Raw genomic sequence first — 23,989 nt, forward strand, 5'->3', positions numbered from 1 at the left:
ATGGAATGATGATGATGATGATGATGATGATGATGATGATGATGATAATAATAATAATAAAAGATTAAAGAAGGATGGTAGCCATCCCTCTCTGCTGCTGCTGTTTTTTTCATCCTTGCACCCTCTCATGTGACTCTATGCCCTCTAGTGGTGACGGGAGGCAACTTCTCCATCATATCTCTCTGGAACTGTTGATGGTTTGTTTAATCAGCAGAGCCTGCAGGGCTGATGGCCTCCAGGGAGAACCCATGAACGGGAGGCTCTGGCAGGGTGACTCCAGGAAGTGACCATGCTTCCTCAGCCCGGTTCCGGATGGAACTTGGAACCCTGGTTGCCAGGTAACGGGAGGCCAGCAGCAGCAACAGCAGCCTGGACAGACCAGCTGGTCCAGAGGAGCTGGAGAGATGAGTCTGTTCTGCTTCCAGACCTCCACGGGCTCAGGTCTCAGAGAAGACAGCGGTGGTCGCCTGTGCCGCTGCTGGAGACATGTGGTGCGCTCCATGACACATTTCTGGCCTGTTCCCCACTGGGAGACCAAGGTAACCAGGGCTGTCCTGCAGCAGGGAAGCTTTCTGGTCCACCCCACCCCCCATCCACCGCGATCGCAGCCTGCAAGAGTGTTCCTGTTGGGACACTGAGGAACGCTTTTCATGCCTGTTTCCCGCTTAGGTGTAGGGAAAGTGGTCATTGGTGCCCCTCGGGGTTTGCACACTTAAAGCATCCCTCCTGCCCTGGTCCTTCCTCATAGCGAAAGGTAGTGAGCCTTACTGCATGGCATCCTCATGCTCAGCAATGATCGCATGGACTATGTGAAGCAGATGATTCCCTATTTGCCCACCTTCTGGCCCTTTATCCAAAGATTGCCACCATCTGGTTGGTTCTGGACCTGATGCTGAAAAGGCAGGAGAGTGGTTCCACCGGGGATCTAGCCAGCTCTCAGATCTTCTCCTGCTGTTTCCCAGGGCCAGTGCCCTGTGCCCTCACAGAACCGGACGTGTGAGTCCCAGCAGCCTGAGTCCCAGGCCAGACCCCTTAAAGTGACATGGCCAAACATGGGTGATTGTGGCAGGGTGGGGCTCTAACAGGTACCATTCACCTTCCCCAGGGAATCTCACACACCACCCTTTCTCATGCCCTGAGCGACCTTTCCCGGTTTGTGTAAAGGATTCTGGACCCCATTTGCGGTGTTTGTTATGGATGGAGCCCCTAGCACCCCCACACCCATCCCTGGGAAGATTCTAATAGTTCCTTCTAGATGTCTGAGTGGCTTGGGGACACGGGGCAGTAGGGGTAACACCCCCGTGGACTATCACAGGTATAGATCCTTCAGGCGGAAAAGCAGACAAAGACATGAGTAGGCTTGGGGTGGAGGGGGAGGTGAGCAGGAAGGGGCGTTTAAGGCCAGGGTGGAGGGCCAATTTTGGCCAGGAGCCTCACCTTTGGGGTTATCTACCTAGGGACTGTCCTCACGACCTAACCTGCTGGTAGAGGACAGAGGTTTCGCACTGGGCTCCTAGGTTTTGAGCAGCAGAGGGAGAGACAAAAAAGGAAAGGCCCTGGGGGATACCAATGCCCCCCCGCAGTTCCAAAGAGAAGCCAGGCTCCCGACACAGTGTCCCTTTCCCCTGCTCTCACCCACAGTGCCATCTTCTCGTTCTTGTCCCAGTGGCTGCAGAAATTCTCCCAGGATTTCTCTGGGGCCCCCGGACCTTGCCATCGTGAGACGGCTGCTGGACTATGCCAGGATCCATGTGCCCACTGCAGAGTTGGACTGCCAATCTGGGGAGATCCTCCGGGTAATGGATAAGCCCTAGATAAGCTGAAGCCTGAGAAGGAGGAGGAGAATTAGGAGGAGGATGAGGACCCGAGGGAGGCGCCTAGTGAGGTAGCAGCTGATTCCAACCCCGTGTCCCACAGGGGAAGTGTCCTGAAGCTCTGGCCAAGGAAGGAGAGGAGGAAGACTGTCAAATCGACTGTCCTGCGGGTAGGAGAGGGGACTGTGCCTTCTCTGGCATGGAGAGGCCATCTTGGGTTAGCTCACCCCATTCTGCATGCCTTCAGGCTGCTCCCTTATCCCAGATGATGGCTCACCCCTTTTTTTGCTCAGATCCAGGGCTACTTGGGACCTCAACTGCAGAGCTGCCCATGCAAGACACCTTGGTGGCACAGGAGAAACGGAGCCTGGCTTTGGGGGCAGATGCTAAGCCCCAAGAGGATGCTGAGCTCTTGGATCCCATGGCTGCAGGATCCCCAGTCTTGCCAGAAGCTGGTCCAGTGAAACCTCTGGCTTTAGTATCAGAGGATGCACAGGGCCTTGTGGACTTGGCTGATGAGCTACTGTTTTCTCCACTGTAGTGCACTTGGGGGCACCCAATCCCCTGTCCTCGCTGCCCGAGGTAGACATATAGTTGGTACAATTGCCGGCTGAGCTGCACCCTGCGCCTGCTCCCCTTAGAGAAAAGATTCCCTTAATTTTATATATTTTTAAATTGCTGTTTTTCACTCTTGTGTTATTGTTGTTGGTTTCATACTATTATTATTAAAAAGGTGTTGCTTACTCAACTTAAGTGATGTATTCAGAGATGGGGCCTCCCCATCGGCCCACAGTGGGTGGCTTAGCCAAGGGGTATGGAGCCTGTTTTTGTCGAGAGTTTTCTGCGAGTTGGGCATGTGCATCCATTTATAGAAGATGCTGCCAGGTGTGTAGTTGGTGTGCAGGGGGTCTACTGGGATAGATTGAGCCCCAGAAAAAAAAGCCCAGCATGGCCAGTGCTTGACAGCAGAATTTGGGGGCCACAGCTGGGCCAAGAGCTAGGCTCTGAGGACCAGGACCAGGACCAGGACCAGGAACAGTACCAGGATGCAGCTCTGTGGACACTATCCCTGAGGGGGAAAAAAACTATAATTTGAGATACAAAGTACATTTTGGGGGATCATTTAAATACATGATATTTCTACATAGCCATGCCTGTTTTAGAACTCAGTTTTGGAGCTGGGCATGGTGGCACACACCTGTAATCCCAGCACTCAGGGAAGAAGAGACTTGAATTTGAGGCCAGCCAGGTCTACAAAGTAGATCTAGGACAGCCAAGACTACACAAGGAAATTTTGTCTAAAAAACAAACAAATAAATGAACGAACAAACACAAAAGAGAGCTAATTGTGTGGACCAAGCTGACCATAATCTCAGAAAGATTAGGTTTCCATGGACTCCCAGGTTTACGATGACAGGGATGCATCTCTGAGCAAAGCTAAGATATTTTTAATGACTTATTCTTGAATCAAGGAATGAATGGATAAAATAAGATGTACACAGGTAACTTTTTTTTCTTTTAATGAACAGTAATAAGTCTTCAAATTCTACATTTATTTACAATTGCAAAATCATTTCTGATGTTGTCAGTAAGTGGGTTTTCTCCTTTGCTTTAATTTCATCCATTGAAAAATGTTTGAGTATGTATGTGCCATGAGAGGACAACTTATTGCTGTTTACTATCTGTTTACATCCCATATATAAGTTTTCAACATGAAATCCAAAGAGTCTTTTGACCAGTGAAAGAACTGGCCCTTATTTAGGTTTAAAAATGATTTATGTATGTGCTGGTGTGTGAATTTGTACATACAAAGGCCCAAGTATAGAAATATTAGAAAAATTCTATAGGAGTAATATTGGCTACCCAGAAATTGAGCTCAAATCATCAGGCTTAGAAACAACCAACTATTCCCACTGAGACAACTCTCTGACATTCACTTGTAGAACTGAGACAGTTTTATGAATAAGTCTTTACTCCTAAGAATGAACTAACACATTTCAAAAAAATGACAGCATTATATCATTTTAATTTGTACATAGCATTTTTATTATTATTATTATTATTATTATTATTATTATTATTATTATTATTATTTCATGTTCTTCCATCCTTATAGGACAATAGGTTTATAATCTGGATAGAAGACAATATTTTACTGATGTAATATTTCAATTAAGTTTATTTGAGTATCAATGAACTCAGTGGGGAATGTCTGTGGTAAGCAAAACTGGCAACATGACTTTGAACATATAACAATGACTAAAATAAACCCCACCAAGTTGTCACCAAGTCTTCATACATTTGTCATGGCCTAAGAACCCATAGTCAGATTACACATACACACACAACATGCTCTTTTGAAATAAATATCATTGCTGTTACATTATTCAGCACTTCTAGATAATTCTCTCAGAAGGCAGTACTTCAACATTATGTGTCATGTAGTAACTAATGGGAACATAAGAAGAATGGAACTTCAAATAACATATATATGTGTGTATATATATATTCATATATATTTATGCATATATACATACATACATATAAACTATTAAGCATTTTAACATTAACGTTGGTAAAAATAGAACACATTGGGGGAACATCCTCCACCCTTGGACGTGTACTCAGAAAGCTGACATGAGAATCAAGACTTCAAATGCAGCTTTGCCTAATTACTGACATCCAAATCAGGCTTGAAAACAAACATCTTAAAGGAATTTGTGAAAATGAAAAACAAAAGCACCATGCTTTCTCAGAGGCCCTTCATTGAAAAGCATGATCACATACCACATGGTATAAATAAGCAATGGATCACATCGATGATGGGAATCCCATTCTATACTTTTCAGCAGAAAAATACCTATCAGCAAGTGGAAATGCATTAGATCAACAGCAGACACAGAAAGAATAACAGATTTACCTAATAAACTTCTGTGATTGGATTTGATACACATACATCAAACTTCAATACCTACTCCAATGTTTCAAAATATAGAACACAACCACAATTGGTGACTTCCTCCATTACGTTATAAGTGAACATGGTAAATAATTTACTTCCTCCAAGGCTATGATGAAAAACAGATTAAAAAAATTTTTTTAGTAGATTCTTAGGGAGTACAGATTTTAGTATGTTTATCCTGTATTATATGTCTAATACCCACTTATGAGTGAGTATATACCCTGTGTGTCTTTCTGCTTTTGGGATACATCACTCAGGATGATCTTTTCTAGATCCCACCATTTGCCTGCCAGTTTCATGATTTCCTTATTTTTAAATGCTTAGTAGTATTCCCATGTGTAAAAGTACCACAATTCCTATACCCATTCCTCAATGGAGTGGGACCTGGGTTGTTTCCAGCTTCTGGCTATTACAAATAAAGCAGCTACAAACATGGTCCAGCAAATGTCCTTGTTGTACACTTGATCAAATTTTGGATATATACCTAGGAGTGGTATAGCTGGATCTGGAGGTAGCACTATTCCTAATTTTCTGAGAAATTACCACATTAATTTGCAAAGTGGTTGTACAAGTTTACATCACGACCAGACATGGAGGAGTGTTCCCCTTTTCACACATCCTCTCCAGCATGTGTTGTCACTTGAGTTTTCGATCTTTTCTGTTCGGATAGGTGTAATGTGATATCCTGGGTTCATTTTGATTTGTATTTCCCTGATGACTAAGGAAGACTTTTGAGGGGGCAGGAGTTCCACAAGGAGAGCATTGGGACTGATACTGCAACCAAAGACCATGCATGGAGATAACCTTGAACCTCTTCAACTCCTGCCCAGATATATTCCATGGCAGCTCAGTCTCCAAGTGAGTTTCCTAGTAATGGGAACAGGAACTGTCTTTGATATGAACTCAGTGTCTGGCTCTTTGGTCACCTCCCCTTGATGGGGGGGGCAGGCCACAGTAGAGGACAATGCAGCCAGTTCTGATGAGATCTCATAGGCTAGGGTCAGATGAAAGTGGAGGAGGACCTCCCATATCAGTGGACTTTAGGACAGAAATAGGAGGAAGTTAGGAGGTTGAATAAAGGAGGGGATGAAGGATGGAGCCACAGCATGGATACAATGTGAATAAACTGTAATTTACAAAAACATAAATTTTTTAAAAGTTAAAAAAAAGAAACAACCTTCAGATACTAGAAGGTTTTTTTGTTTACATCCCAGGATATTGTTTTTTGAGAAAGAGATTTTCTGTATAGCCTTGACTGATCTGTCATACTTTCTAGACCAGGCAGGCCTTAAACTAACACAGATCCATTTCCTTCTGCCAGTCATAGTGCTAGTATTAGAGGCATTTGCCAACAATCCAGGCTTTGATTTTTTTAATTTAATTTAATGTTTTATTTTTGCGACATGGTATCTCAGTGCATCATTGCCAATCCAGGATTCTCTTTGTAAATCAGGCTGACCTTGAACTCACAGAGACCTACCTTCATCTGCCTCTCAAGTGCTGGGACTATGGATGTGTGTCACCATGCCTCGTAAGACTTTCTTATAGCCTTGTCACACTATGTGATTTCAGATATATCTAGCCACACATCTAGCCTGTTTTTTTAGACAATGTTTCTCTCTAGCCGTGCATGTCCTGGACTTGCTTTGTAGACCAGGGTGACACTGAACTTACACAGCAGCATGCTTGTGTCTCCTAGAGAGACAGGATTAGAGATATGTGCCACAAAGCCTGGCTCAGATTTTTTATTTCAATAAAATATCTATATGATTAAAACATAAATTGAAACATATACATATGATTAAAACAAAATGTATATATTAATATATAACATATTTATTAAATATATTGGTTTATATTACTATATTTAGTGAGAATATATTAATTATACATATGAATATTTTGGTATTTTGAGAGAGGGTTTCTCCTTTTAGCCTTGGCTATCTTGGACTAGATCTGTAGACCAGCCTGACCTTGAACTCACAGAGACTGGCCTGCTTCTGCCTGGCAGAGTACTGGGATTAAAGGCCTATGCCAACTCTTAGTATTTAGGCTCCTGTTTCTGGCTTTCCTAGCAACCTGTGATGTCATTACGTGTTGACTGCCAGGGAGGGCAGGTGTAGTTACTTTGCTCCTTAAAAGGATCTGCCTGCCCACTTTGTCTCTCTCTTGACCTCTCGCCCTCTTGCTATTGCCTTCTTGCGCTCTCCCCCTTCTCTGTTGGGGTGCCCCCTTCTCTCTCTTCCGCTATCATGTCCTGCTGTCTCCTTCTCTCTCTCTCTTCATCTCCATCTGAGAGACCACCTGAGAATGCAAACAACTGTAAAATAAAAAACAGCTGTGACTATTCCCATCTTTGAATTAAAGCCAGAGCCACGTAGCTCTCAAAAGGCAGGATGAACTGCTCCGAGATAGGTTTTAAAAAATAACGGCAGGGTGAATTGTTTTGAGAAAACTCACAAACGGCCAAAAACTGCAAACAGATAGCTGTAAACTATCTTCATGCTATTCTTGATGACCAATCAATGTATAGAGCAAAAGTGGCCAGATTTTTAAGTATAAAAATCCTGTGCTTTGCATGCTTGGAGTCGTCTCCTGTCTTTGGAGGGGTGACCGTATCACGATTGGAAAAACAAAAAACAAACAAACAAACAAACAAACAACTCTTGCTTTTGCATGGAGTCGTGGTCTGTGGGGATTTCTGGGAAGGGCGCAATCTTGAACTCCTGAGCTGTGAGACCCCAGGCCTTACATTTTTGGTGCGTTTGACCGGGAAAGGGCGTGCCCCTTCCCCAACCCTCATCAGACTGAGTTCGGAGGTTGAGCTCAAAACAGGTTAGTCTAATTTCTGTTTTGCTTTGCTTGTTTCTGTCTTACCAATCTGTTTCTGTTTAGGCGCCTATCTAGACCTTTTTTTAGTCATCTGATCATTCATTGTGATAGACAGACGTATCAGACTATCACTTGACTGGGAACTGGAGGACGCTCCGGTTTGGGAGGCTAGGATTGGGACGCTCCTCCTCCCATCTATTTCCTGTTAGAGATGGCTGCCGCCAGGCAGCCTTTCAATCAGAGTTCTGTGGTACCACCCGCAAGGGCGTCCTTGTCTAATTGTCTGTCTTGTTCTCTTTGTCTCTATCTGTGTTTCCTCTTTGACTTTCTTGACAGACGACTTTATTATGGGACAAACTGTGACTACACCCTTATCCCTCACCCTTGATCATTTCTCAGAGGTGAGATATAGGGCACATAACATTTCAGTTGAAGTTAAAAGGGGAAAATGGCAAACTTTCTGTTCCTCAGAGTGGCCTACTTTTCAGGTTGAATGGCCACACGAGGGCACCCTTCACCTTGACAAGATCCTTGCTGTCAAGATTAAGACCCTCCAGACTCCAGGAGGCCCTCTGTCTAAGGATCAGTGTGCATATTGCAAGGAGAAAGGACATTGGATCAAGGATTGTCCTAAAAGGACGAAAAAGCCAGAAAAACCGAATGCCCAAGCCCTGGAGACCCAGGTCCTAACCCTGGATGATGACAGTGATTAGGGGGGGACAGAGTTTGACCCCTCACCCAGAGCCCAGGGTAACCCTTAAGATGGACGGGAAGCCAGTCCACTTCTTGGTGGACACTGGCTTCCAGCATTCTGTTCTGTTACAAGATTTTGAAGCTAAAAAAGAAGAAATCATCGGTCCAAGGAGCCACTGGATGTAAACAATACTCATGGACTACCCGAAGAATGGTGGACCTTGGAGTGGACCGGGTATACCACTCATTCTTAGTTCTCCCTGAATGCCCATACCCGCTGTTAGGGCGAGATATTCTAACTAAGATAGGAGCCCATATCCATTTTAGACCAGATGGCCCACATTTGTCAGACAATAAAGGAGATCCCATTCATGTACTGACAATTCAACTGGAAGATGAATGCCGCCTTTCTGAAAAGGTGGTAAGTCCAGAAAAAGACATTGACTGGTGGCTACAGAGATTCCCCGGGCATGGGCTGAAACAGATGGCCTAGGAAAAGCAGAGAAACAGCTCCAGTTCTGATAGAGCTGAAGCCTCAGGCTACCCCAATCACGGTGTAATAATATCCAATGTCTAAGATAACCCGTGAGGATCCACCCTCACAAACAGAGGTTCCTTGATCTAGGGGTTCTCAGAAGGTGCTATTCTGCCTGGAATACTCTATTGCTGCCAATTCAGAAGCCTGGATGCAATGACTATTGACCCCTACAGGACTTGAGGGAAGTTAACAAACAGGTCATGGACTTACACCCTACTGCACCCAACACATATAACCTGTTGAGTTCCCCTCCCCCTGACAGGGTTTGGTATATGGTCCTGGACCTTAAGGACACATTTTATTTTTTTGTCTCCAACTCAGCCCTACCAGTCAAGACATTTTTGCTTTTGAATGGAAAGACCCAGACTCAGGGGACTCAGGTGAGCTTACATGGACTCAACTTCCTCAAGGTTTAAAAATTCTTCTACTACATTTGATGAAGCCCTACACTGGGACCTGGCACACTTCCGGGCCACCAATCCCCAGGTAACTTTTCCCCAATATGTGGATGACATTCTATTAGCTGCAAATTGTAAAGAAACCTGCCTTAAAGCCACCAACTAGCTGTTACAAGAGCTGGGTGACCTTGGATATAGAGCATCAGCAATAAAGGCCCAGCTCTGCAGGAAACAGGTCAGTTATCAGGGATATATATTAAGAGAGGAAAAGAAATGGCTATCAGAGGCTAGAAAAGAGACTGTATTTCATATTCCCCCTCCACGGACTACTAAACAACTGAGGGAAATTTTAGGTACAGCAGGGTTTTGCCAGCTGTGGATTGCAGGATTTGCCAAGATGGCAGCCCATAGGGCAAAGACTTTCATCTGGGGAAAGGATGAACAAGCCACATTCGATAATATCAAACAAGCCTTAATGTCAGCCCTAGCATTGGGACTCCCTGATGTAACCAAACCCTTCCATCTTTATGTGGCTGAGAAACAGGGAATGGCCAAGGAGTTGCTAACACAGAAAATTGGACCCTGGAAGAGACCAGTAGCCTATCTATCCAAAACGCTTGATTCAGTAGTGGCAAGATGGCCAACCTGCCTTCGAATAATAGCAGTAGTAGTGGCACTAGTAAAAGATGCAGACAAACTGACTCTATGACAGGACCTCACCATCTATGCTCCTCATGCCCCTGAGAGTGTCATAAGGCAGCCACCTGATTGCTGGCTCAGGAACACTTACATGACACCTTACCAGGCTTTGCACTTGAATAATGATAGAGTCACCTTTGAACTGGCTATGGAGCTAAACCCTGCCACCTTATTTACGGATCTAGAAATCCAGCCCCTGGAGCATGATTGTTTGCACGTTCTAGCAAAGGAACAGGGATGGTGCAAGGACTTGAAAGATCACCCTCTTCATAAAGCTGAGGTGACATACTATATGGATAGGAGCAGTTTTTTTGAGAATGGAAGAGAAAGGCAGAGGCAGTGGTGGTAGATGGACATAAGGTAATATGGGCCCAGGCATTGCCAGAGGGCACTTCTGTTCAGCAGGCTGAATTGATTGCTTTAACCCAGGATTTAACTCTGGAAAAGGGTAAAAAGATAAACATCTACACTGATAGTCAGTACGCCTCATAAACAGCCCATGTGCACGGGGCCATCTATCATCAGAGAGGCCTGCTAACATCAGCTGGTAAAGAGATAAAAAATAAATAGAGATAAAAAATAAAAACAAGATTCTGACTTTGCTCAATGCACTGTTGCTGCCCAACAAGGTAAGCATTATTCAATTCCTAGGACAGCAGAAGGTCGAGACTTCCAGGGCACCAAAGGGGAATAACATGGCCGATCAGGAGGCTAAAGTAGCTGCTAGAGGAAACTCTGCCCCAGTGGTATTAACAGCTGAACTGCCCAGAGAAGAATGACTAAACTGCTCAGAAACTGACTTAAAGTTAATATGGCAAAAATGGAATATTTAACACCAATGTGGGGGCATGGATTGACTCTAAAGGTAAGATCATTCTACCCCAGGAAGATGCTGAGAGATTGATAACTCAGATGCGTAAGTGGACTTACTTGGGGGCAAAGAAATTGGCTGAAGTTGCCCTCCAATACCCGTACCGAATACTAAACCTCACCACCCTAACTGAGAGAGTGACTAGGACATGTGAACCTTGCCAGAGAGTAAACATAGGTAAGAATTTCCAGAGCCCAGGAAAGCGGCTAAGAGGAAGTAGACCCAGAATGCATTGGGAGGTGGATTTCACTGAAATTAAACCAGACAGGTATGACAATAAATATCTCCTGGTTTTTGTGGACACTTTTTCAGGATGGGTGGAAGATTTTCCCACAAAGAAAGAAACCACAATGGTCGTGACCAAAAGATTCTGGAAGACATTTTTCCTCAGTAAGGTATTCCAAAGCTAATTGGGTCAGACAATGGGCCAGCCTTCCTTGCTCAGGTAAACCAGGAGGTGGCCAGATTTCTGGGACTTGATTGGAAGTTACATCATGCTTATAGACCCCAAATCTCAGGACAAGTAGAGAGAATAAATAGAACTCTAAAAGAGACTCTCACAAAATTGACAATGGAGACTGGGGGTGACTGGGTGGTGCTTCTTCCCTTGGCCCTCTTTAGAGTCAGAAATACTCACTCCCTACTAGGCTTAACTCCCTTTGAATTACTATATGGGGTTCCTGCTCTCCTCCCTTGACTCTTCTTGGGGACCCTCTTGACATAAGTAGTGGTAACTCTGACTTGTCCAGGCTAAAAGGACTGCAGCTTATGCAGAAAGAAATATGGAGCAAGGTTGACAGTGCATATGCGCCCAGGTCCTTGGAGGTGCCCCATCAGTTCCAGGTGGGAGATCTGGTATATGTGCAGTGACATGGCAGCCAGAATCTGGAACCTCAGTTGAAGGGTCCTTATTACATCCTGCTCACCACCCCAACTGCCAAAGTAGAGAGCATCACAGCTTGGGTCCATGTGTCACACGTTAAGCCTGCTCTTCATCAACCTGCAACACCTGGAAAGTCCAAGCCTACAGCAACCCACTAAAACTGAAACTCATCAGGGACAATAAACTCTCAGACCAGAACTCCCCTTTGTCAGGGAAAGTATAAGTGAAGTTCAGGTCCTGATGCTCCAGAAAGAGTATCAACCTCTCCATGAGGTTGATCCACAATTTTAGGGTTAAAATTGAGGCAAAAGGGGGGGTGTGTGAGAGACCACCTGGGAATGAGAAAAACAACAGTGATTATTTGAATTGAAGTCAGGTGTAGATAACTCTTGAAGGAAAGGGTCAACTGTTCTGAGAACAACTATCTACAACCACCTGTAAACTATCTACAACCACCTGTAAACTATCTACAACCAGCTGTATACTACCTAAAACTAGGTGTAAACTATCTTCATGCTATTCTTGCTGAACAATCAATGTATAGAGCAAAATTGGTTTCAATTTCAGGTATAAAACCCTGTACTTTGCATATTTAGGGCTGTCTCCTGTCTTTGGAGGAGGGACCCTATAGAAACTGAAATAAAACTCTTGCTTTTGCCTCAAGTTGTGGTCTATAATTGTTCCTGGGAAGGGCACAATCCTGAGCTCTTGAGCAGTGAGACTCCAGGTCTTACAACATGAAATTAAAATGCTTTTGCAATCCATTCTTTAGGTGGTGGAGCAGCTTATAAAATGGGAAACCTCTTTACAAGCTATACAACAGACAGGTTCAATTCTAGACCATTCAAAGAAGTCATAAAATGTAAACATGAACAAAAAAAAAACAATCCAGAAAGATAATCCTCAGTGAGGTGTCCCAGAAGCAGAAAGACATACACGGTATACACTCACTTTCAAGTGGATGCTAGACCTATAAGATAGGATAAACAAACTAAAATCTGTACACCTAAAGAAGATAAATAAGAAAGAGGACCTAGGTTAAGATGATCAATCCTCACTTAGAAACACCAATGGGATGGATATAGGCAAAAACAAGAAACAGGACAGAAGCCTGCTCCAGAGGACCAATGAAAGACTCTACCTAGCAGTGTATCAAAGCAGATGCTGAGACTCATATCCAAACCTTGGGCAGAGCACAGGGAATCATATGAAAGAAGGGAGAGTTAGTGTGACCTGGAGAGGACAGGAACTATACAAGGACCAAATATATCAGCACAGGGGTCTTTTATGAGACTGTTTCTCCAACCAAGGACCTTGTATGCATATAACCTACCACCCCTGCTCAAATGTAGTCCATGTGAGCTCTGTGTCCAAGTGGGTACCATACTAAGTGGAACAGGGACTATTTTAGACATGAATTCAGTGGCTCACTCTTTGATCTCCCCCCTCCCAAGAGAGAATCAGACTGCTAGGCCACAGAGGAGGATATTTCAGCTACTCCTGATGATACCTGATAAGCTAGGGTCAGTTGGAATAGGAGGAGGCCCTCCCCTATCAGTGGACTTAGAAAGGGGTAGGGAAGAGATGAGGGAAGGAGGGTAGGATAGGGAGGGAATGAGGGACTGAGATACAGCTGGGATACAAAATTAATAAACTGTATCTAATATTAAAAAATAAAAATAAAAAAGTGGGACATATAACAAATTTCCTAAAGATGAAACACAAAATGCTGACAGTTTTTTGTTTCTTTGAAAACAGGATTTTTTTCTGAATAATTTTGGCTGTCCCAGGCTCTCTTTATAGAACAACCTGTGCTTGAACGCACAGAGATCCACCTACCTTTAACTTCCTGAGTGCTAGGAATGTATGTGCTCACCAATAGCCTGAGCTGCTGACAGTTTATTTTGTTTTAGCATTTTATTTTTGTTGTTTCATGCACTACATCTGAACTGCAGTTTCCTCTTCCTCCACTCCTCCCAGCCACAATCTATCCACCTCTACTCTGCCCAGCTCACCTCTCCTTCATCCGGTTGTATTTTTTTTTCCATTCATTTTATTTTCAATGAAAAAAAAAATGTGATGGCATGGCAAGTTATAATAAGACTAGGAAAAATCCCTCACATCAGAGTTGGTCAAAGCAATAAATGAGGAGAGAAAGTGTAGCTAAAGCAGGAAAAAGAGTCAGACACACCCCCATTCTCACTGTTGGAAGTCCCTCAGTGAAATCAGGATAATAATCATAAGGTGTATGCCAACAACCTAGCTCACAAGACTCATAGAATGTTTATGTTTTTGTCCTTCAGTCTTTGATCCCCTATGAACTCAGTTGACTCAGTGGGCCATGTGCTTGTTGTGTCCTTAATATCTCTGGTTCCTACAATACATATTCTCTCATTTGTGGGGTTCCCCTGGATACATCATTGTGTTTGGATAAGGGTCTCTGCATCTGTTCCCATGAGATGCCTCGTGATGTCTCTCTGATGACAACTGGGCTAGGCACTCATCAATGATTATAGCATAGTATCTTTCATTGTCATTTTTTGTCTGTCATGTTTACAGATATCGTGTGTCTCTAGGTTATCTTGACTCTGGTTCATGGTCATCCAGGCAGTGTCAGGCATGGACTTCCCCTCATGGTGTGGGCCTCAATGTGTTTTCTGGAGTGTATTTCACATTATTGGGTTGGGGTTTTCCTTCTAGTATCTTCTGTAGGGCTGGATGGCTGCATATATACTGGGTATAGTAGTCTGGGTTGGCATCGGTGGTCTCTTAGTGTCTGCATGATATCCATCCAAGCCCTTCTGGCTTTCATAGTCTCTGCTGAGAATTCTAGTGTGATTCGGATAGGTCTACTCATTATTTGAATGCTATTTTGGTATTAGCAGTGTCATGCATAGAACAGTTAATTTTCATGGTGTCATCCCCATATAAAATAGAATCTCTGTAACCTAAGAAAATAAAAAATGAACACACTATAACGTGTGTTGAGTGAATTAAGACGAAGAAGGGACTAATTTGAGGTAAAAATAAACTATATATAAATGCTGCAAAAAATTAAAATACTTGTAATTCAATTATGATACTTCAGAATATAAATGCATCAAAAAATTTAATTCCTATGCCATCAATATACTCAAAAATGTATGTAGCATTTTGCCTTTGCATGATGATGAATATTTTTCTATAACTCCTCATATGAAAAGTACTGTTGTTTAAGTGATTTCTGAATGAATTACATAACATTATTAAAAGCAGAAAATTTGGTAGTTCTATGTGAAAGATAATTATATGCATAGTTTATGTTCCCTCTAACTCTCTCTTTATAGGAAAGGATTTAGGAAAATGATTTACAATCTGTGAGTCAATTAATTCAACAGTGGATGCCTAAAAATGGAAAATCGAGGAATCTATCAGTGGCTTAGTCCATGAGGCTGGTTGGCTCAACTCACCTTCATATACACAGAACTCCTCAAGAAGAAGGTTCTATAGTCAATGAAGAAATAGACTTGCTACCAAAGTGAAAAAGAACAGGCAAAGAGTAAAGCATTCCTTCTTCCATGTCCTTGTATAGGTTTCCAGTAGAAGATGAGGCAAAGATGAGTGGTTGGTTTTGCAGTATGAAGATATGGATTAAAGTTATATTTTTCAGCTTTATAGATCCAGAAGAGAAGTAGAGAAGACTATTTCACACAAGCAAGAGTACTTTACAATTGTGTCCTTAATTTGGGTGTTTTGCTTAATTCCATATGCAGTCAAGTTAAAAACCAAGAGTCATGATCACACCTCTTTTCAGCTTGAAAGATAATCATATCTCCTCTTTACATTAACTTCCAAATGAAAAGAATAACAGGTCATAGTAATGCCTAAAAATAATTTAATGACGCAGAGTACAACAGCAGACAAATTACATATTTATCTTGATAATAACTGAAGCTAACATTATAGAACTGTCCTTCAAAACCGTCCAGGTTAGAAACAACAAAGTCCAGGTTAGAAACAACTCTCCACCGCCGCTGGGCCACTCCACAACACCTCCCTCATAGGGCAACCCACATTAAGCACAAGGATTCACCTCCCACCTGCTATGTGTATGTAGGGTCTCTAGGTCCAGACCAAGCATGCTCCTTATTTGATGGCTCAGTCTCTGCAAGCCCCCTGGGGGCTGGGGCAGCTGTTTCTGTTGGTCTTCTTGTGAGGTTCCTCGCACCTCCAGGGCCTTCCATCTTTTCCCCAACACTTACTCAGGATCGCTAGAGCTCTGCACCTTTCTTAGGTGCAAGTCTGAGCATCTTTCCAAGCTTATTTCTGGCTGGAGTCTCTGAGACAATGGTCAGGTTAGGGTCCAGGCAACCGGGTTTTACAGTCCCAATTCTGGGCGTTCTCAATGTGGTCAAATATCGTCCAACAGAGCCTGATATTCTTCTTCTGTGAGAGGAGCCTCGAGTGTTGGTTCGATCTGCTCCCATGGTACATTTGGGTCCAGAGTGGCTGGTCCAGGTTCCTCTTCCACTGTTCTCACCAGTTGCTCCAGGAAGAGCTGGACAGGGCAGGAGTTGCGGGATTCTGGGTAGGCCTCTGTGAAGAAGGTGAGTTCGGGTCTTGACATCAACGCTTCTGCACACTGGCCTCCTGCAGAACCCGATGTCAACAAGCTGTTCCGGGAAGCCTCCTGCTCAATGCAACATGATGCTCCAGGAGCCCTTTCCGGGCCAGGAGAGGCAGGCAGGTCCTCACCTTTAGCTGTGCTGCCTCCAGCGCGGCCTTTCTGCCTGGCCTTTCTGTTCTGGAACCATATGTGGACGGTGTCCTCAGGCAAACCTGTGCTCAGTGCCAGTTGCACCCTCGTGGCATAGTCTGGGGATGGAGAGATCTCAAAAGCTTGCACTAGCATGCTGATCTGCGCTGGACTAAGCCGCGTTCAAGGCTTTCTCCGTTCTGAGGGCGGGCCTCTTGCTTGTTGTACCCTGGCGACAAGCTTTTCAGGAGGCTGTTGGGAGGCTTCATGGCTGGAGCCTGCGGTGGTCTGCTTTGAGGTCTTCCTCAACATGCCAGTTCTATTTCTGCGGTTTTGAAACCACACGCGGATGGAGGACTCTGGAACTCCGAATTCCCTGGCCAGTTCCTGCCTGGTCCTGAAGCTCAGGTAAGGTGTCTTGGCGAAAACTGAGAGCAAGACCTCCTTCTGCTTGGCCTGCGAAACAGTCTTTTGACGCCGCGATGTCTTTGCCGTGCTGCAGCCACCCACATCTGCCTGATCTTCCATCCTGCTGAAGACACTTTGACAGGAGTTCTTCCTCTCCAGTGTGTACTCAGAACAACACCCAGGAAAGTGCAGACTATGGCAAATGCGTAAAGGAGTCCGCTGCTCACCCTTAAATACCGACCTGAAGCCCCACCCACTCCCTCGAGGCCTCCAATTACAGGCCAAACCGTGGAACGCTCTTCTGCTTCCAAACTGTGAAACCCTTCCTTCCTCTTGCGAATTTTCCCATATCCCACCCTAAAGCAGCCTTTCCAGAAACAGTTGGCCTTGTGTTCTACCCAAATTCCACTGCTTAGCTCACAGTACGCACCTGTGTTGGCCCACAAGGAGTTTGAGGGGAGAGTCTAAGGCACGGCTTCTGATGATCAGGCAAGGAGAAGAGGCATAAGCCAGGAGCAGTCTTTGCCTACTTTAACAAGGTCATTCATTCAGCTCTGGCTGATGCTCAAGGAGGAACGTGGCTAGAACAGATCTTGCACTCTGCGTGTGCCATCTGCCTTTAGTTCCTTTGAGCTCCATTCTCCCGGTGTATGATTTCAACAATCTAAATATGGTTAGGACCCTGCAAGTCTAAGCATTTGGGCAAAGAGTAGACTTATCCTGAAGAAAGACTCCTGGAATTATTTCTGAATTTCTCCTTCAGGGGCAGGCCACAGAAGGTGTCAAGTTCCCTCTTGGTTCCCTGCCACGGACCGGCCCAGTCGGGCTCCCGTCTTCCGCGGGAGAACAAGGCTTTAGAAAGGAAGACACGGTTTCGGCGAAGAATTGACAGAGACACCTTGATGGTTTTGACTCTGCTGCAACTTTACTGAAATCAAGCTAGTATTTTTATAATGATTTCACAAAAGGCACCTTAAAATTGGCATATTTTCCAGAACATTCAGACTTTTACCAAGAATACAAAGTTTACATTTTAACTCAAAATGCAATTAAACATAAAGCAGTACCCACAAATAATCTTGGCCTAGAAACTTTTTGATCAGAGCAAACAAAGGAAAAGAAACCTCAAATATAGTTTTATTATTGCTAACCAATGAAGAGGAAAGTCAGGAGCTAAATCAGATGCCTGCCAAAGTCCTTCTCTATATCAAAATCTAACTACATCTTTGTTAACCCTCCTCCCATATGTCCTGCCCAAGATTAATGATCTTCTCTAGGAACAAGGCACTGAAGGGAGGGGGAAACTCCCGCCAGCTGCACCTCTCATGCTATTATTTCTTAAGAAGGAGCCTATTACTCTGTCCCTCGAGAAACTCATCCACGCACACTTACACACACAGACACACACACGCGTGCGCGCGCACACACACGCTTGCATTTGCCCCGTTTGCGCCTGCATACTTTCCTCCCACAGGTACAGCTAGTCCTCAGCACACGCTGAGAGTGCTCAGCTTCCTGAAGAACTCTCCAGATACCAGAGAGAGACAGCACCAGTCTGATCTGCAGAATCCAAAAACAAACAGGGAAGGTTTCAGATAAGCCAATGGCCAGAGGTAGGCGAAAGAACACTTCCAACATAAATCAGGACATCATGACTTCACCAGCAAACCCCAAAATCGATGGATACACCAATTCAGCAGAAGCACAGGAAAATGATTTTAAAGCCATGCTTGCCCAATTATTTGAGGCTCATAAGGAGGAAATGAACAAGTCTTTCAAAGAGATGGCCAGTCAATTGGAGGCAAAGAAAGAAGAAATAGACAATATCCTTAAAGAAACACAGGCAAACATAGCCAAACAAATAGATACATAAGTAGAGGAAAAATTAGTGGCATATAAGAAGGAAATGAAAAAAGAAATAGAGGCCATCGTAGAGAGACAGGAATCCAAATTCAAACACATGAAAGAAATGGTGCAAGGCATGAAAACAGAATTAGAATCAATAAAGAAAACACAAAATGAGAAAACCCTTGAGCTGGAGAACTTGGAGAAAAGATCAGGAACCACAAAAGTAAGCATCACCAACAGACTACAAGAGATGGAAGAGAGAATCTCTGGAGCTGAAGACACACTTGCAGAAATGGATACTTCTCTCAAAGAAAAAGTAAAATCAGAAAAGTTCCAATCACAAAATATCCAAGAAATCAAGGATGCTATGAAAAGACAAAATCTAAGAATAATAGGAATTCATGAAAAAGAAGACTCCAGACTCCAAGGTCCAGAAAATATTTTCAAGAAAATCATAGAAGAAAATTTTCCCAACTTAAAGAAAGAGATGTCCATAAATATACAAGAGGCCTACAGAACTCCAAATAGACTAGACCAGAAAAGAAACACATCACGTCACATCATAGTCAAAACACTAAATCTACAGAACAAAGAAAAGATATTAAAAGCAGCAAGGGAAAAAGGCCAAGTAACATATGAAGGTAGACCTATCAGAATCACGCCGGACTTCTCATCAGAAACTATGAAAGCCAGAAGGGCCTGGGCAAGTATCATGGAGACTCTAAGAGATCACAAATGTCAACCCAGACTACTATACCCTGCAAAACTTTCAATCAACATAGATGGAGAAAACAAAATATTCCATGACAAAACTAAATTTATACAATATCTACACAGCAAACCATCCCTACAGAAGATACTAGAAGGAAAACTCCAATCCAATGAAAACAAATTCACCCAAGAAAACAGGGCATACAGATAATGTCCCAACAAAAATGAAAAGAAAAAAAGCAATGAATCAGGGTTAGATCATCGACTCCATTACAAAAGGAACTAACATGCATTGGTCACTATTATCTATCAATATCAATGGACTCAACTCACCAATAAAAAGACACAGGCTAACAGAATGGTTAAGGAAACAGGATCCAACATTCTGTTGCATCCAAGAAACACACCTATGCAACAAAGACAAACACTACCTCAGAGTAAAGGGCTGGAAAACTGTTTTTCAAGCAAACGGTTCCAGAAAACAAGCTGGAGTAGCCATCCTAATATCTAATAAAATAGACTTTCAACCCAAGTTAATCAAAAAAGATAAGGAGGGCCACTATATTCTCATCAAAGGAAAAATCCACCAAGAGGACATCACAATCTTGAATATCTATGCCCCAAATACAAGAGCACCGACATTCGTAAATGAAACATTATTAAAGCTTAAATCATACATTGATCCTAATACCTTAATAGTGGGAGACTTCAACACTCCACTCTCACCAAGGGACAGATCAACTAGACAGACACCAAATAGGGAAATAAAAGCACTCACAGAATCCCTAAATCAAATGGACCTAATAGACGTCTACAGATCATTTCACCCAAACTCAAAAGAGTACACCTTCTTTTCAGCACCACATGGAACCTTTTCCAAAATAGACCATATAGTGGGCCACAAAGCAAGCCTCAACAGATACAAAAGGATTGAAATAATCCCTTGTATACTATCTGACCACCATGGACTAAAGCTCGACCTTAACAACAACAGAAACAACAAAAAGCCGACACGCACATGGAAACTAAACAACTTACTACTCAATGACAGCTGGGTTAAGGAAGAAATAAAGAAAGAAATTAAAGACTTCCTAGAATTCAATGAAAAGGAAGGCACAACATACCCAAATTTATGGGACACACTGAAAACAGTGCTCAGAGGAAAATTTATAGCACTAAGTGCCTGCAAGAAGAAATTCGTAACATCACATACAAACAACTTAATGGCCCAACTGAAAACCCTAGAAAAAAAAGAAGCAGATACACCCAAGAGGAGCAGACGGCTGGAAATAATCAAACTAAGGGCTGAAATCAATCAACTAGAAACAAATAAAACTATCCAAAGAATCAATGAAACAAAAAGCTGGTTCTTTGAGAAAATCAACAAGATAGACAAACCCTTAGCCAAACTAACTAAAAAGCAGAGAGAAACTATCCAGATCAGCAAAATCAGAAACGAAAATGGGGACATAACCACAGACATTGAGGAAATCCAAACAATTATTAGGTCATACTACAAAAGCCTATATGCCACAAAATTTGAGAATCTAAATGAAATGGATAATTTTCTTGAAAGATTCCATCTACCAAAACTAAGTCAAGATCAGGTAGAAAGACTGAATAGCCCTATATCTCCCAAGGAAATCGAAGCAGTCATTAACAGTCTCCCCGCCAAAAAAAGCCCTGGACCAGATGGCTTCAGCGCAGAATTCTACAAGACCTTCAAAGAAGTGCTAACTCCAATTCTCCTCAAGCTATTCCACAAAATAGAAACAGAAGGAACACCACCAAACTCATTCTATGAAGCCACAGTCACCTTAATACCTAAACCACACAAAGACCCAACAAAAAAAGAGAACTTTAGGCCTATCTCTCTTATGAACATTGACGCAAAAATACTCAATAAAATACTTGCAAACCGAATCCAAGAACACATCAAAGATATCATCCACCATGACCAAGTAGGCTTCATCCCAGGCATGCAAGGGTGGTTCAACATAGGGAAATCCATCAATGTAATCCACTACATAAACAAACTGAAGGAGAAAAACCACATGATCATCTCCTTAGACGCCGAAAAAGCATTTGACAAAGTCCAACACCCATTCATGTTTAAAGTCTTGGAGAGATCAGGGATACAAGGCACATACCTAAACATAGTAAAGGCAATATATAGCAAGCCTATAGCTAACATCAAACTCAATGGAGAGAAACTTAAATCAATCCCACTGAAATCAGGGACAAGACAAGGCTGTCCATTGTCCCCATATCTCTTCAACATAGTACTTGAAGTCCTAGCCAGAGCAATAAGACAACTAAAGGAGATCAAGGGGATACAAATCGGAAAGGAAGAGGTCAAAGTGTCACTATTTGCAGATAATATGATAGTATACATGAGCGACCCCAAAAATTCAACCAGAGAACTCCTTCAGCTGATAAACACCTTCAGCAAAGTGGCAGGATACAAAATCAACTCAAAAAAATCAGAAGCCCTCCTATATACCAAAGACAAAAAGGCTGAGAAAGAAATTAGGGAAACAACACCCTTCACAATAGCCACTAATAACATAAAGTACCTTGGTGTGACCCTAACCAAGCAAGTGAAAGACCTGTTTGAGAAAAACTTCAAGTCTCTGAAGAAAGAAATCGAAGAAGATATCAGAAGATGGAAAGATCTCCCGTGCTCATGGATTGGTAGGATTAACATTGTGAAAATGGCCATACTGCCAAAAGCAATCTACAGATTCAATGCAATTCCCATCAAGATACCAACTCAATTCTTTACAGACCTTGAAAAAAAGATTCTCAGCTTCATATGGAGAAACAAAAAACCCAGAATCTCCAAAACGATCCTGTACAACAACAGATCATCTGGAGATATCTCCATTCCTGATCTCAAGCTGTACTACAGGGCAACAGTAATAAAAACTGCATGGTACTGGCATAGAAACAGAAAGGAGGATCAATGGAACCGCATAGAAGACCCAGAAATAAATCCACACACCTATGAATACTCGATATTCGACAAAGAAGCCAATTCCATTCAATGGAAAAAAGACAGCATCTTCAACAAATGGTGCTGGACCAACTGGATGTCTACATGCAGAAAAATGAAAATAGATCCATATTTATCACCCTGCACAAAACTAAAGTCAAAGTGGATCAAGGACCTCAACATAAAACCAGATACCCTAAATCAATTGGAAAAAAAAGTGGGGAACAGCCTAGAACTCATTGGCACAGGAGACAACTTCCTGAACAGAACACCAACAGCACAGGCTCTAAGAGCAACAATCAATAAATGGGACCTCATGAAACTGAAAAGTTTCTGTAAAGCAAAGGACACCGTCATCAAAACAAAACAACTGCCTACAGATTGGGAAAGAATCTTCACTAACCCTTTATCTGATAGAGGACTAATATCCAGTATATACAAAGAACTAAAGAAGCTGAAAAGCAGCAAATCAAGTAATCCAATTAAAAAATGGGGAGCAGAGCTAAACAGAGAATTCTCGACAGAGGAATATCGAATGGCAGAGAAACACTTAAAGACATGCTCAACCTCATTAGTCATCAGGGAAATGCAAATCAAAACAACCCTGAGATATCACCTTACACCCATCAGAATGGCCAAGATGAAAAACTCAAGCGACAACACATGCTGGAGAGGTTGTGGAGAAAGGGGAACCCTCCTCCACTGCTGGTGGGAATGTAAACTGGTACAACCACTCTGGAAATCTGTCTGGTGCTTTCTAAGACAATTAGGAATAGTGCTTCCTCAAGACCCAGCTATACCACTGCAAGGTATATACCCAAAGTTTGCTTAAGTACACAAAAGGGATACTTGCTCAACCATGTTTATAGCAGCTTTATTTGTAATAGCCAGAACCTGGAAACAACCCAGATGTCCATCAACAGAGGAATGGATACAGAAATTGTGGCATTTTTACACAATGGAATACTACTCAGCAATCAAAAAGGAGGAAATCATGAAATTTGCAGGCAAATGGTGGGATCTAGAAAAGATCATTCTGAGTGAAATATCCCAGAAGGAGAAAGACAAACATGGGATATACTCACTTATATAGACTTATAAGATATGATAAACATAATGAAATCTATACACCTAAAAAAGATAATCAATTGAGCAGACATGGGGTAAGATGATCAATCCTCGTTTAGAAAGACAGATGGGATGTGCATTGGACGTATGACAGGAGTCTACTGAGTGCATCTGAAAGACTCTAACTAGCAGTGTTTTCAAAGCAAAGACTCATGACCAAACCCTTGGCAGAGTACAGGGAATCATAAGACAGAAGGGGAGTTAGTCTGATGGGGAAGGATAGGAGCTCCACAAGGATCAAATATATCTGGGCACAGGGTCTTTTCTGAGACTGACATTCAACCAAGGACCATGTATGGATATAACCTAGAACTTCAGCTCAGATGTAGCCTGTGGTAGCTCAGTAACTAATTGGTTTCCCAAAGTGAGGGGAACAAGGATTATTTCTAACAGGAACTCAATGACTGGCTCTTTGGCCTCCCCACCCCCCAAGGGAGGAGCAGTCCTATTAGGCCACAGAGGAGGGCTTTGCAG

General features: G+C 43.0%; 1 protein-coding gene across 1 annotated transcript in view; it reads right to left on the minus strand.

Annotated features, from left to right (window-relative positions):
• The window catches only part of LOC132650717 (zinc finger protein 120-like), a gene marked incomplete at its 3' end in the record, with an annotated part of 49,735 nt that overhangs the window by 24,381 nt on the left and 1,365 nt on the right, over positions 1 to 23,989 (minus strand). The gene's annotated exons all lie outside the window — the stretch shown is intronic.

This window comes from Meriones unguiculatus (genome assembly GCF_030254825.1).
Source record: "Meriones unguiculatus strain TT.TT164.6M chromosome 13 unlocalized genomic scaffold, Bangor_MerUng_6.1 Chr13_unordered_Scaffold_28, whole genome shotgun sequence".
NCBI lineage: Eukaryota > Metazoa > Chordata > Mammalia > Rodentia > Muridae > Meriones > Meriones unguiculatus.